Source organism: Alosa pseudoharengus, unplaced genomic scaffold (assembly GCF_046254945.1).
Source record: "Alosa pseudoharengus isolate Yale_2024_CS ecotype anadromous, Long Island Sound unplaced genomic scaffold, YU_APseudo_1.1 YU_APseudo_1.1_scf_18, whole genome shotgun sequence".
Lineage (NCBI taxonomy): Eukaryota > Metazoa > Chordata > Actinopteri > Clupeiformes > Clupeidae > Alosa > Alosa pseudoharengus.
Window position 1 is genome coordinate 9,166,731 of NW_027468650.1, and position 12,438 is coordinate 9,179,168.

The 12,438-nt window shown below is 39.5% G+C and overlaps 1 long non-coding RNA gene across 1 annotated transcript; it reads left to right on the forward strand.

The window, feature by feature from the left end:
* Window positions 1–5,703: 5,703 nt before the first annotated feature.
* Window positions 5,704–10,052, forward strand: LOC143130923 (uncharacterized). Its single transcript, XR_012988014.1, has 4 exons — window positions 5,704–5,763; window positions 6,258–6,347; window positions 6,625–6,897; window positions 8,675–10,052. It is a non-coding gene; the product is annotated as an uncharacterized LOC143130923 (long non-coding RNA).
* The last annotated feature ends 2,386 nt before the right edge of the window (window positions 10,053–12,438 follow it).

Below are 12,438 nucleotides of genomic sequence, written 5' to 3' on the forward strand. Positions count from 1 at the left end.
CCATTTTTTTTTGTATGTTGATCTCAAGGGGCCATGTCAACCCATTCCATAACCACTCATTTCATGTATAGCGCCACCTAGTTAAACACAAAAAAGTAAAAATGAGGTGTTGTAATCGCAGGTATCTGTGACCTAACATAGTCAAAACTGCACGAAATTGGAAGTGTAGGATCATTATGACACCCTCTGAATGCACGCCAAGTTTCGTGGAATTCCGTTCATGGGGGGCCACACAATAAATTAATTTATGTTACTATACACCAACTGGCCTGTAGGTGGCCGGAGACAGTTTTCTGTGAATATCTCGAGAACCGTAGGGCCTAGGAGGTCCACCTTTTTTTTGTATGTTGATCTCAAGGGGCCATGTCAACCCATCCCATTACCACTTATTTCATGTATAGCGCCACCTAGTTAAAAATTAAAAAGCAAAAAATTAGGTGTTTTCATCACAATATCTCTGGCTGACATGGTCAAAACTGCACGAAATTGAAAGTGTAGGATCATTATGACACCCTCCGAATGCATGCCAAGTTTTGTGTACTTTCGTTCATGGGGGGCCTTACAATAAAACAATTTATGTGTACATTTAGTGACGTACACCAACAAGGATTCCCGGGACACTGAAAGACCGGGGTACACAAAACTTGGTGGGCATGTACCCCCACATGGATAGCATGGAACTGTCATTTTTCGTTTTGATCTGTAGCCCCCCCGCTGGACTGGACCCCCCGAAAGGAGGGTAGGCCAGACACAGTTCTCTGTGAATATCTTGAGAACTGTAGGGCCTAGGATGACCATTTTTTCCGTATATTTGCCTCCAGGGGTCATGTTAACCCAGTTCATGTGCACACATGTGCACAAACAGATACACACACACACACACATTCACAGTAATCATACGTATGACCAGGGCCGGCCCGAGACATAAGCGAACTAAGCGGCTGCTTGGGGCCTCCTGGCCACCAGGGGGCCCCCAATCGAGTGTCTTTTTTTTTTTTTTACATAATAAATAACGTAAACAAGTGACATCAATGAATGAATAAATGAAACAATTATCATTCAAATCAAGAAAATTATGATTTCATGATCAATATGCCTGCCTACTGCTACTGTGTCTGCCAGCCTTTGAGTCACGCGCATAAAGTGCTAGACACCTCAGGTGCATATACAATTCGTGCAGACACTGCATCAAGTTCAACAATCGGAAGAGACGGTAATGTTAAGACAAGTCACAAAAAAGGACGTATCTCTCTGGTGCCGAAAACAGAACGAAGAAAATGACAGAGGAGGAGAAAAACGAGCAAGATACAGGTTTTGCATGATTATTTACAGTATGTTTTGTGCTTGAGGTAGCTAGCTAGCTGTCATGATCTAGCAGTAATATAAGCCATCACCAGAGCTAAATCTCCGCCATCAACAGAGAAATGTCTCCCATTAATATATATTTATCTAGATGTATTTCAGATGTCAAGGATATTGGGATTGTTTTGGATGTTCAATCAAGCATGTACCCTTGCTCTAGGTGGGCTTATTATGTCGTAAATTAAAGTTAGCTAGCTGACTGAAGTGGACATTAGCACTACAGTAGCTACATGAAAACGTAGCTGAAGGCAAATTTACCACAGAGGGATTGTTTCTGATTTCGTACCTGAAAGTGTTGATAGTTTATTACTGCTCTATAATATGTGACATAGTGGTAAGTCTGATAGCAACAACAGACTAAGCCCAGGCTCCCAGTCCCAACCCAACCCACTGACTAACGCGACTCTGGGCATCGGTAACGTTCCAGCTTCATAGGCAAAGATGGAACAGCAGTGCGCTCTGCTCTAAGATCTTTGGAGAGATGGTAGTGTTTGAGAAAATATACCATGTTGGGTGGGGAGACTTCTGTGATGAAAATAAACTTACATTTGATTAAGATAGTGGCAAGTGATGTAGCGGTGCTACCCTTATATTTAGGCTGCAGTAGATCACCATGTTAAGCGTTCACCATACTGCAATTAAGTATACTCTTTTGATTATGCCTCATTTGCCAATAGAATATGAATTGTTACATGTGGAATTGCTTGTTATTTGAGTGAAGTAATGATAGCAAAATAAACTCATTCTGCTCGATCAACTATGCACTTATGCAATATTTTTTTTTTTTCAGAGACACTGTTGAAGTCCTTTGGAGCACATCTCTACCTCTACCTAACTCTACCTACCAGAAGGTGAGGTTTTCTTGATGGCAAATGGTTACATAGCCTGTTAATATGACACGACACATTTAACATCGTTTTTTTTTTTATTTATTTATGTATTTATTTAATCATTGCAGGTTCGTCCACTGCAGAGTTGCAGATGCCTAAAAACCAGGAACGAAGTAGGAATAATTATCTATTTTTTGGGACATTTTATTTTTGATTATTAATGTTTGTCTATTTTGTTTTTATTTTGTAGTTGAAAATTGCTCATTTAATGCACATTTGCGGATTTGTTCAGCAAATCTGTTGAAAAACAAGTCATTAAACTGATGTACTTGTTTACAACAAATACAAATGCTGTTGTATTTTGTTATTTGTCAATTCAACTTCAGTAAACCACCCTTAGTGCTTCACTTTGAATATGAATGTTTCAAATAAATCTGTGATTTTAGTACCCTCTAAGATTAAAAGGTGACAGGGTTGGTGTAAATAACAACTATATTAATACATTGGTTTACCAAGCACATGGGGCCAGAAGTCTAGATTGGAGCCCCAAAACATTTTTGGCATGTGAGCAAGGATGGATTACTGAATGAGCCTACCGAGCCCAAGAGGTCAAGGGACCCTGAACCCCAAGTAGTTGTGTGAATTCACTACCAATAAGTCAAAAAGCAAAAAGCAAGGAAATCACATCTAACCCCCCCCCCCCACACACACACACACACACACACCCACCCGTTTGTACCCACATTTGCACAAACAGGGTAGGGGGAGAGGGTCCTTATGCATCTGTGTCCAGGGGGACAGTAGTTCATAATCAGTCGCTGTATTAATACATAACCTCACTGTATTAATTTATAATATGACATTATAGTGTGAAGTTGTCAATTATCGCCAAGCACAGGTGACTGCGTTGTGGGAGGGGGCCCCCAAATCAAATTCTGCTTAGGGCCCCCAAAAGGCTTGGGCCGGCACTGCGTATGACACATACTCACACAGTAGACATATGTACGCTTCCATGCACAGGCACATACGCAGGCACGCACACACACACACACACACACACACACACACACACACACACACACACCCACACACATAACATAAACATAACACAAACAATCAAGAATTTCTCATAATTATGAACAGGCAAGATGGAGGTGGGGTTGTATAAAATGAATTTTACATGTGAAATCTATGAACTAATCATGTTTTGGTACTTGTTGTCTAGCAGATACCAGTGAGAATTGAGTGTGGATAATGCAATTTAGTGAGACAGTTAGAATCATATAGGCCTTTCAGCGTGATTTCTTTTTGTGGAAAAAATGTGCTGGACTGGGCGGCGGTCATATTTTGTACCGCTCTGCGGTACATCTAGTTTTAATAAAGTATCGATTCTAAAAACGTCTGAAATCGTATCGTTTTTTGCGTGAAGGCATCGCGATACCTTTTTAGTATCGATACACCGTGCAACACTAGTCAATACATGTGGATACCTGTCTTTAGCCTCAGGGCTTTCCTTTTCCATCTGAATAAATAGCAGAACAAACCAGAGCTGATATCATTTGAATGTGGACATTTGACAAACAAACGGAAAACAAAGAACAGAGAACAGAAGACAGTATTTTGCTGGTAACACTTTACTGGGATAGTCTGCCCACAGAAGGTTTACATATATTTCAAGTTTCAAACGTTCAAGATTCGGGTTTGGTAGGTAAATTTGTTGTTGAACAATTACTGAACATCACCTTAACCAAATCCAATACCTAACCTTTAATCATAACTATAAAGTGTAGGTAACAGAGTTTTAACAAATAGTTTGTTGATAATCTGAGCATCTGTAGACAGTCTGTGGGCAGTCTATCCCAGTAAAGTGTGACTGTTTTGCCAGTTCGTACCAGCTGGTACAAACTGGTATTAGTTTGCATTGGAAGAGATTGAACCTCTGGGCAGTGGGAGCTATAGGTAAGTGACCCAGCTGATGCACACACACACACTACATCTAAAGCAAAAATGTGAGTTTGTATGTGAGTTGTGTACATAAAGCCAAAAAGTATTATTTGAATCGTCTGTTTATTTGGCCCGACACACTTCAACAAGCTGAAAGTTATGTGATACTAGCCTATCAATGCCAGTTTACACTTTTAATTTATGTTTAAAAAGGGGAATACGATTAGCTTACTAGCAACATAAATAACATACTGTCAAGACAGTGTTAGTTAACAGAAAATTTAATGAACCCTTGTGTGTGCTTTGTTTAGTTTAAACTAAGTGAGGCTTCAGCTAATGAAAACCATACCTATACCAATGTAGCTCTGAGATGGGTAAAACTCCTTAGTTTCCCACATTGAAACACTGATCAGGTCACATACTTTCGTTTTCCAAACAGGTAGCCTATTTCAGGTTTGTAAGATATTAAAAACCTGCACTACTTGTCTAACTGCAATATAGACTATACCTGCCAATGTTTTCAAATTACTTTTTTTTTTTTTTTTTTAAACAATTTGCCAACTTGTTTACCAATTTTGCCATGGTCTGCTTAAACAGCATCATCATGCATCATTGATAAACATAACATATGGTTGTTGAAGAAGGAAAAGAAAGAAAGACAGAAAGAATGGAATTTCAGGGATGTTACCGTGCACTACAAAAGCTGTAGCAGACTTGTGATACTGAGATTTTATGAGTCAGGATTTATGTCATCATATTCACATTGAGTTTGCTTTTTTGGGAAGTGGTGCAAAGTACAGTATTTTAGGCTATCAAAAGTGGGTGTGGGTTATGAACTGATATGGACTGAATTACCATAAAGAATTGTTGTTAAAACACAGACAAAAACATATTTTATTAACACATAAAAAACACATAACCATACTTAACTGTAAATGTAGGGTATTGCCATACTGACTATACATGTTCAATTTGTACCTACAGAAAACAGTTGCATAATTCTGTTGCAGTACAATCTGAAAAAAAAAGACCAGGATCCAGTCTAATCATGAAAAATCAAGTCTAATCATGAAAAATATGACATTATTTTTATATCACTATATCAATGTTATACTACGGTGTAGTTTGCCATATTGTAGCTACATGTACTTTATGATATGTCATACCTACCACTGAAGTCACCCTTGTTTCTATTTTATTTTTAGATGAATATGTTTAAGGTTGTGAAATAAGTGGAGGCCATTTGTATCTAAATATCAACTAATCCTCTGTTTACTTTCCTTGCTGACAGAGAAGAAAATCAATTCAGCGTTCACCTTTGAGAAGAGGGGAGATATAGAAGAGGGGACTGAAAGAAAAAAGAAGATGGAAGATGATGGTACTGCCCACTGTGCCCAGCATAGGATTGGCATTACAGTCCTGTGCCATGCAAAAATTCACTGACCACACTCTAGGTGAAATGAAATGTAGCCGTAAATTGTATCCCATATCTCATCTCTCTCCCAACCAGCAAATGACGGCGTTGTATCTGCCTCAAAGCCTGTTGCTACTGCAGGCCAACGAATGCCTGCTGCGCCTCCACCTCCAGCGGACCGGACCTCGTCCCAACCCGGTACATCACCTTCTGGTAAGGGCAGCCTACAATTAATATATGTTCCAGGAAGGTACAAAAATTCACTTTGCTTCCCACCAGAAGGCACTCCGTAACCAAGGGGGAGTGGGTAGGGATACATTTTGGAAAGGCCCCATGTGTGCTTGCCAAAGAAGATGGTGTTCCCAGCCAGTGGAGCAAGTTGGTTTGTCTCTAAAGCGCTGAGGAATTGTTTAACACAGCATTGTAAGCTGGGGACAAGTGATGTCTCAGACCTCTGTGAGGCATGAAATTGTAAAGTGCCTTGAGTGTAGAAGAAGGCTATAAATGTAGACCATTTGCCATTTACAGTGTACTTTACTATATTGTACTTTAGACTACTACTGGCCAATCCCACCACTGAGGTCACCATTGTTTATGTTTTCTTTTTAGGTGTATGCTATATGCTTAAGGTTGTGAAACTATTATCTTATTAAAGTGTAGGCCATTTTAATGTAAATATCAACTTCTCCCCTGTTTACTTCCCTCAGTGACACGGAAGAAAATGAAGACATTATCCAAGGAGACAAGAGACAAAGAGGATGAGCCTGTGAAAAAAAAGAGAAAAGATGGAACAGAAGGTACTGCCCATTGTGCCCAGCATATTATTAGAATTCCATCCCTGTGCCGTACAAAAATTCACTGACCTGATCACACTCAAACTGGGTGAAATGAAATTTTGTAAATGTCACAATTGTATCCCATAGCTCATCCCTCTCAGCTCCACAGTTAGCTCAGGACACATTTGTTTTATTGTGATCATGTGTCATGTAAAGGGAGCTAAACAAGCCATTCTTACTACCAACCCAGCAGTGTACAATGTAGCTAAACTATGTACTTTTTTACATGTATGTCCAGTCCTTGTTCATGAAGCAAACGCTCCTGCTGCCCAGGCTGCCTGTCAGCACTCACACCTGGGAGATGCCCCGACGGGTCAGCCACCACCTAACCCGTCCTTGCCTGTGGCCGAGGGCTACAGGATGATCCCCAAGTCTCCTACAGCCTCCCAACCTGCTGACGACGGCATTGTATCTGCCTCAAAGCCTGTTGCTACTGCAGGCCAACGAATGGCTGCTGCACCTCCACCACCAGCGGACCGGACCTCGTCCCAACCCGGTACATCACCTTCTGGTAAGGGCAGCCTACAATTAATATATGTTCCAGGAATGTAAAAACCCTGACCTGATCATACTCAAACCTTATTAGCTTATTAGAATTCCATCCCTATACTGTACAAAAATGTACTGACCTGATCACACTCAAACTGGGTGAAATGGAATTTAGCCATAAATTTAGTCCGTTTTTATATGAAGCAGTTTGTAATTACCCAAAATTCACAGTTAATTCCTGTAAATTCCCATTAATTCTCATAGTTTCCTTTAATTCCATGGTTTCCTATTTGGAATATTTCCAAAATTCCCCAGGTTAACTTCCTATGGAAAGTTTCTGGAAATTCCAGCCAACCCTGACAGGAATGTACAAAAATTCACTGACCTGATAACACTCAAACCGTATTAGTTTATTACCACCTTATTAGCTCATTAGCAAAGAGACATCCCATTTGGGCTAGCCCTCTTGCCCTGAACATTCGGGGTGTTCGAATATTAAATCAATTAGACAACTGGGCAATCCTGGCGAAATCACAGTGAATATTATGCCAGCACATAGCTGTCACTTTGTCACACCTGCAAGGTCTAGGTCTAAAAGTGAACTGGGCAAAGAGCTCCCTATCCCCCAGCCAGCAAGTGGATTTTCTGGGGCTAACGTTAGACTAAAACACGATCATAGTAGCCTAGAAATCTAGACGCACCCTAGCGGCAGTAAATTACATTTGCTTCCAGGGCTAGTCTAGCAACTCTCCGTTGGCTTGTGAGCTCGAAAAATTAAACTTCTATCAGGCCAATAAAATCGTGTATAGAGTCGTTAGGTGGGCTTAACATAATGATTGATGGCAGAGTTGCAACGGTTTGGCTTGAATTCCCTGCTACTTGAAAACAAAGAAGATGGATGTTGCTGTTGGCCAACAGTGTGACACGAGTTAAGCTTGTTTTAAGTTGGCAAAAGTTTGAACTAGCCAACTAGCTCCGCTGGTGGAAAAACGCATGGGACTCAGCGCTGTCCTATTGCGTGCAGAGGGAATTTGAAAGACAACCGATTATCCATACTAGTAGTTCCCATCCAAAAGAGCATTAATATGGAACGGTGACTTAACTTTTGATCTGATCTACTAGGGATCCCAAAATACAGAATTAATAGCCCCCTTGTCAGCTAATCAGAATATAGTATTTCTTGTCTCCAGGGTATAATGTGAGATAGTTGTAAGTTGTATAAAATTTGAACATTTGTAGAAATGTAAGACTTGTGGGAGTAGATGATGGAGAAGTTGAGAAGAGTGCCTTATTTTCAGATAGAACATGGCATTTCTATAATGCGACTAAGCAATACATCTAGTTTTGTATGCAGTGTATTAAATATAACAACAATAATGTGTGGGTGTAAGAATGAAAGTATTAATATGAGAGTGAAAATATGGAATATGTAGGGGAAGAAAATGTATGTGAGAGCAAATGTAACGGATGCCAGCTAGCTTAGCTGTGCTTGTGGAACGTTGGTAAACCTCACTCCCCGACGCCTCAAGAGTGCTGCTGGCATGCGAGCCAGTAGCCTGGGCTATTGGCTCAATTGTTAGCGCGCTTGCCTCCCGATCCGAGGTGCTGCTGTTTGTGGGTTCGAGTCCGAGTGTGTGCAGGGCTGAATCGCGCAGGTTCCAACACAACGCAGGTTACACAAACATACAATATATGTACAGAATGCATGCTCTATTAACTGTTAACTGTTTTCACTCTTGTATGTTATTTTTGGTATATTCTGTTCTAATTGCTCGAACACACGGTCTTCTGCTCTACAGATCCAATGCTGGCTGGAGAGAATTCTTCAGAAGATTTACACACGCCACTAGTCCATGAACCACAAACATTGCCTGCCAAGAACTTGAAGGACAACGAAAGTAAAGAGCCAAAGAACATTGTTGAAATGTATTTAAAGGCAGACTGTACTTTATATGACAATCTACCAGATAGATTTTTGCGACTGCAAAAGGAAGTTAAAATCCGTTACAAGGATTTCTTTGACACAAATGGGCAGACGAAGCAGTATGCATGGGCGGTTTTTGATGAGTTTGTTTTCTTTGAACCTTTAAAACATGACAGTGGAGGACATAGTGAGTATTATCTCATTGAAAAACTTAAAGCTGTTAAATACTTAAACAAGTATAAGGAATTATTTATTTTTACTGTAAACAGTCCATGTTTAATTAAAGAAGGCCAAGAAAGTTGTATGGATAATTTAACTAATCTGAGTATGCAGTTAGGTGAAGAGTATGCTATTAAGACTTATATTGCTTTTCATAAGTTGTATGTATGTGAACATTTTCATAAATCAATCCCATACCTATCCTTCTGCAATTACAATATATCCAATGGAAAGCATCATCAGTATAATGATCAGATGAATTCTGAGGTTCTTACCAAGTACTTGAATAACATTGGTAACGAAAAATTCTGTTTTGAACTAAGGACCGGGCCATTACTGAATTTACTGTTCAATATTATAGATGAAACCCCACAAAACCCTAAAACACGAAAAGGTGAAGTTTTGAAAATGCAGGCAAAAATCGATACGATTGAACATTTCCCGATCCCACCCTATCTCTCTCTCCACTTTATTTTACGGCCCTATCCAAACAAAGGGAAAAAGACCAAGAAAATTACTTACAAGGTCATCTCAGTAAGAGCAACACTCTTTGACCTAAAAGAATTGGGAATAGTTTTGTGTGATTATTTATTTGCTGAAGAAAATGACCCCTGTGTGTCCGAAAAATTTAGATACACCTTTTTAAAGTTCTGGGGTAATCACGTTGATAAAATCATTAATAGTGAAGTACCTGAACACATTACAAAAATATTAGTACACTCTCACATAAAGAGCATAGATCTTACCGGTAATCCACATAATCCCACTCTCTTACAAATTTAAGGAATGATTCAACTGATCGTTACATTGGTGGTGCTAATTGTTTGAAATGTTTTCTTTCCTCCCATTTTTTCTTTTATTTTTTTCATTGATTTGTGATGAAAGCATTAAACCTGTGCATGTACCTGTGACCCCCCTACTTGAGGCAGTTTGTTAAATCAGCATGAAATAAGGTGACTACTGTACAATTAATTTTTCAATTCAACTGTTGTTGAATAATAAAGTTAAAACTAATAAAGTTCATTTTCAAGGTATGTGACTGCTATTAGTGTTGCACGGTGCACCGATACTACAAAAGTATCGCAATACCCTGAAATTAAAAATGTCACGATACCTAATTATGACCGCCGCTAGCGAAGCGGTCATATAATGATTGTCAAAGTTTTTTTTTTTTTTTTTTTTTTCGTCATCTACTTCCTGAATTTTTGGTCAACGATACCCGGGACACCGAAACACCGGTGCACATGAAATTTGGTGGGTATATAGCCCCACTAGACTTTTACGGAAACATTTTGTTTCGTCCCCGGGGGCCACTCCCCCCAAAAAGCAGTTTTTCCTAAATAACTACCTGAACCGTGGCACCGAGGATGAAGAATCTTTTATGGTATGTTGGTCTCAAGGGCCCACATCAACCTGGCCCATAATCACTCATTTGTGATTTGCACCCCCCCCCCCCCGGTAAAAAATGAAAATGCAATATTATTCTGCTTTAATCGCCCCTATCTTCAGTTAAGATGTTCAGAACTTCTCCCTGCAGAGTATTTGTCACCTTTTCATATCAATGGCTCTTAGAATCATCATACTCTAACATTTCTATAAAAGCTAAGTGGGAAAGCGATTTAGAGACAGACTCCATAGACTGGGAAGGGGTATGGGATAATGTCTTCAGTGCATCAAAGAACCCTAATCACCAGTTGATTAATTTCAAGTTTTGTCACAGGGCGTACTGGACACCCATTGATAGGTTCCATGCGAAACACACAAACAGCCTATGCTGTAGTCTATGCAATAAAGATGTTCCAGGTACCTATAAACATATGGTTTGGGATTGTGAAGAGGTTAAGTCTTTTTGGAAAGAGGTTATTAGATTATTATTAGAGAATCTAATAATTATTAGATTATTAGAATTAGAGATTCCATTACAACCAAGTTTGTTGTTACTGAATGATGACTCACAGTTTGAATGTACAGAGAAACAGCGAACAGCAGCAAAAAAACTAATTGTTCAGAGGTGGCTCCCCCCACACAAGCTTCCTATTAAAAAATGGCTGTTGTACTTTCAAGATGTTATAATGATGGAACTATCTACTGCCAGAATCCATGGGGCAAGAGTTTCAACAATACAAATGTGGGAAAGAACTGCAGAGGGGGTTGCAGACTTGCTGGCGAATCATGCACAGTGAGATGTCTCACATGCTTTGTTTTATTTTTGATTATTATTTATTTATTATTATTATTATTTTTTTTTTACTTCTACATTTTGATACTTGATGACATTATAGCGTTAGGTAAATAACATGCTTTGACTATTGTTAGTTGTAACTTAACTTTTTCTTTTCTTTTATTTAGTTTATGACCTAATGGGTCATGTGATGTGTATCTAAGGTTGGGGTGGGGTGGGTGGGTGTTGATCACTGACTTTGTAATGCTCCTGTTTCCCATCTTGGGATTTTGTTCATAAATAAAAAACAGTGAATCAGAAAAAAAAAGATGTTCAGAACTGCACCAAATTGTATGTGTATGATTGACCTGGCATTCTCTGGGGGTATGCCAAGTTTCGTAGAATTTCATCCATGGGGGGGTCTAAAAAAAATTAGGTTATGTGTACATTTAGTGACTGTACACTCATTGGCCTGTAGATGGCGGTGCACACATATACACATGCACACACACACAGGCACCCACATACTATCGGTATTAGAACGGCCGATACATAATTACAAATTCAGTAGGATTAAAAGAAAGCCAAATATTCATCATCATCATCATGGCTGCATTTCCAGTATTGGCGATAAGTAGTCGTTTGTCCACTAGATGGCGCATCGTTGCAGTGAGACGTAATTTTGTTGGAAGTTAAAAGTGGGTTGGAAAAATGTAATGTCCTGGCTCCTGGACGAGACAAAAAACAAGGGCACACACCACACCGCAGAGAAGATTTAACAATAATTTATTGAGAGCGTTAAACATAACCAACCCAAAATAATTAGAAACCCTGAATATGTCAGTAGAGTCAGTGGTGTAGGCAATGTATGGATGCACTGAGTAATGTAGTGGTGCTAAATAAATTACAGAAAAGAAATACCAAAACCTACTAAAACCCAGACTTAGGTCTGCTGCTGCCACCAACAACCCTACGCCCGCTCTCTAACCCACAATGCATCAGGGTGTCTTTTAAAGACACCCTGGACACCAGGTGTTCTAACAATTAATCAATTAAAGGTGCAGATGGGCAGGCCAAGCTGATGAGGATGCCATGTACTCGTCACAAAAAACAATGGACGCTTCCTACAGGACTGTAGTTTACCGCAGAGAACGTCTAATAAGGATAGGACGATGTTCACATGAAATGTAATTCCCATTTCTTCTTGAAGCCAAAATAAATCTGAGGATGTTTATCGGACATGCTTGGTTTTTACTGCA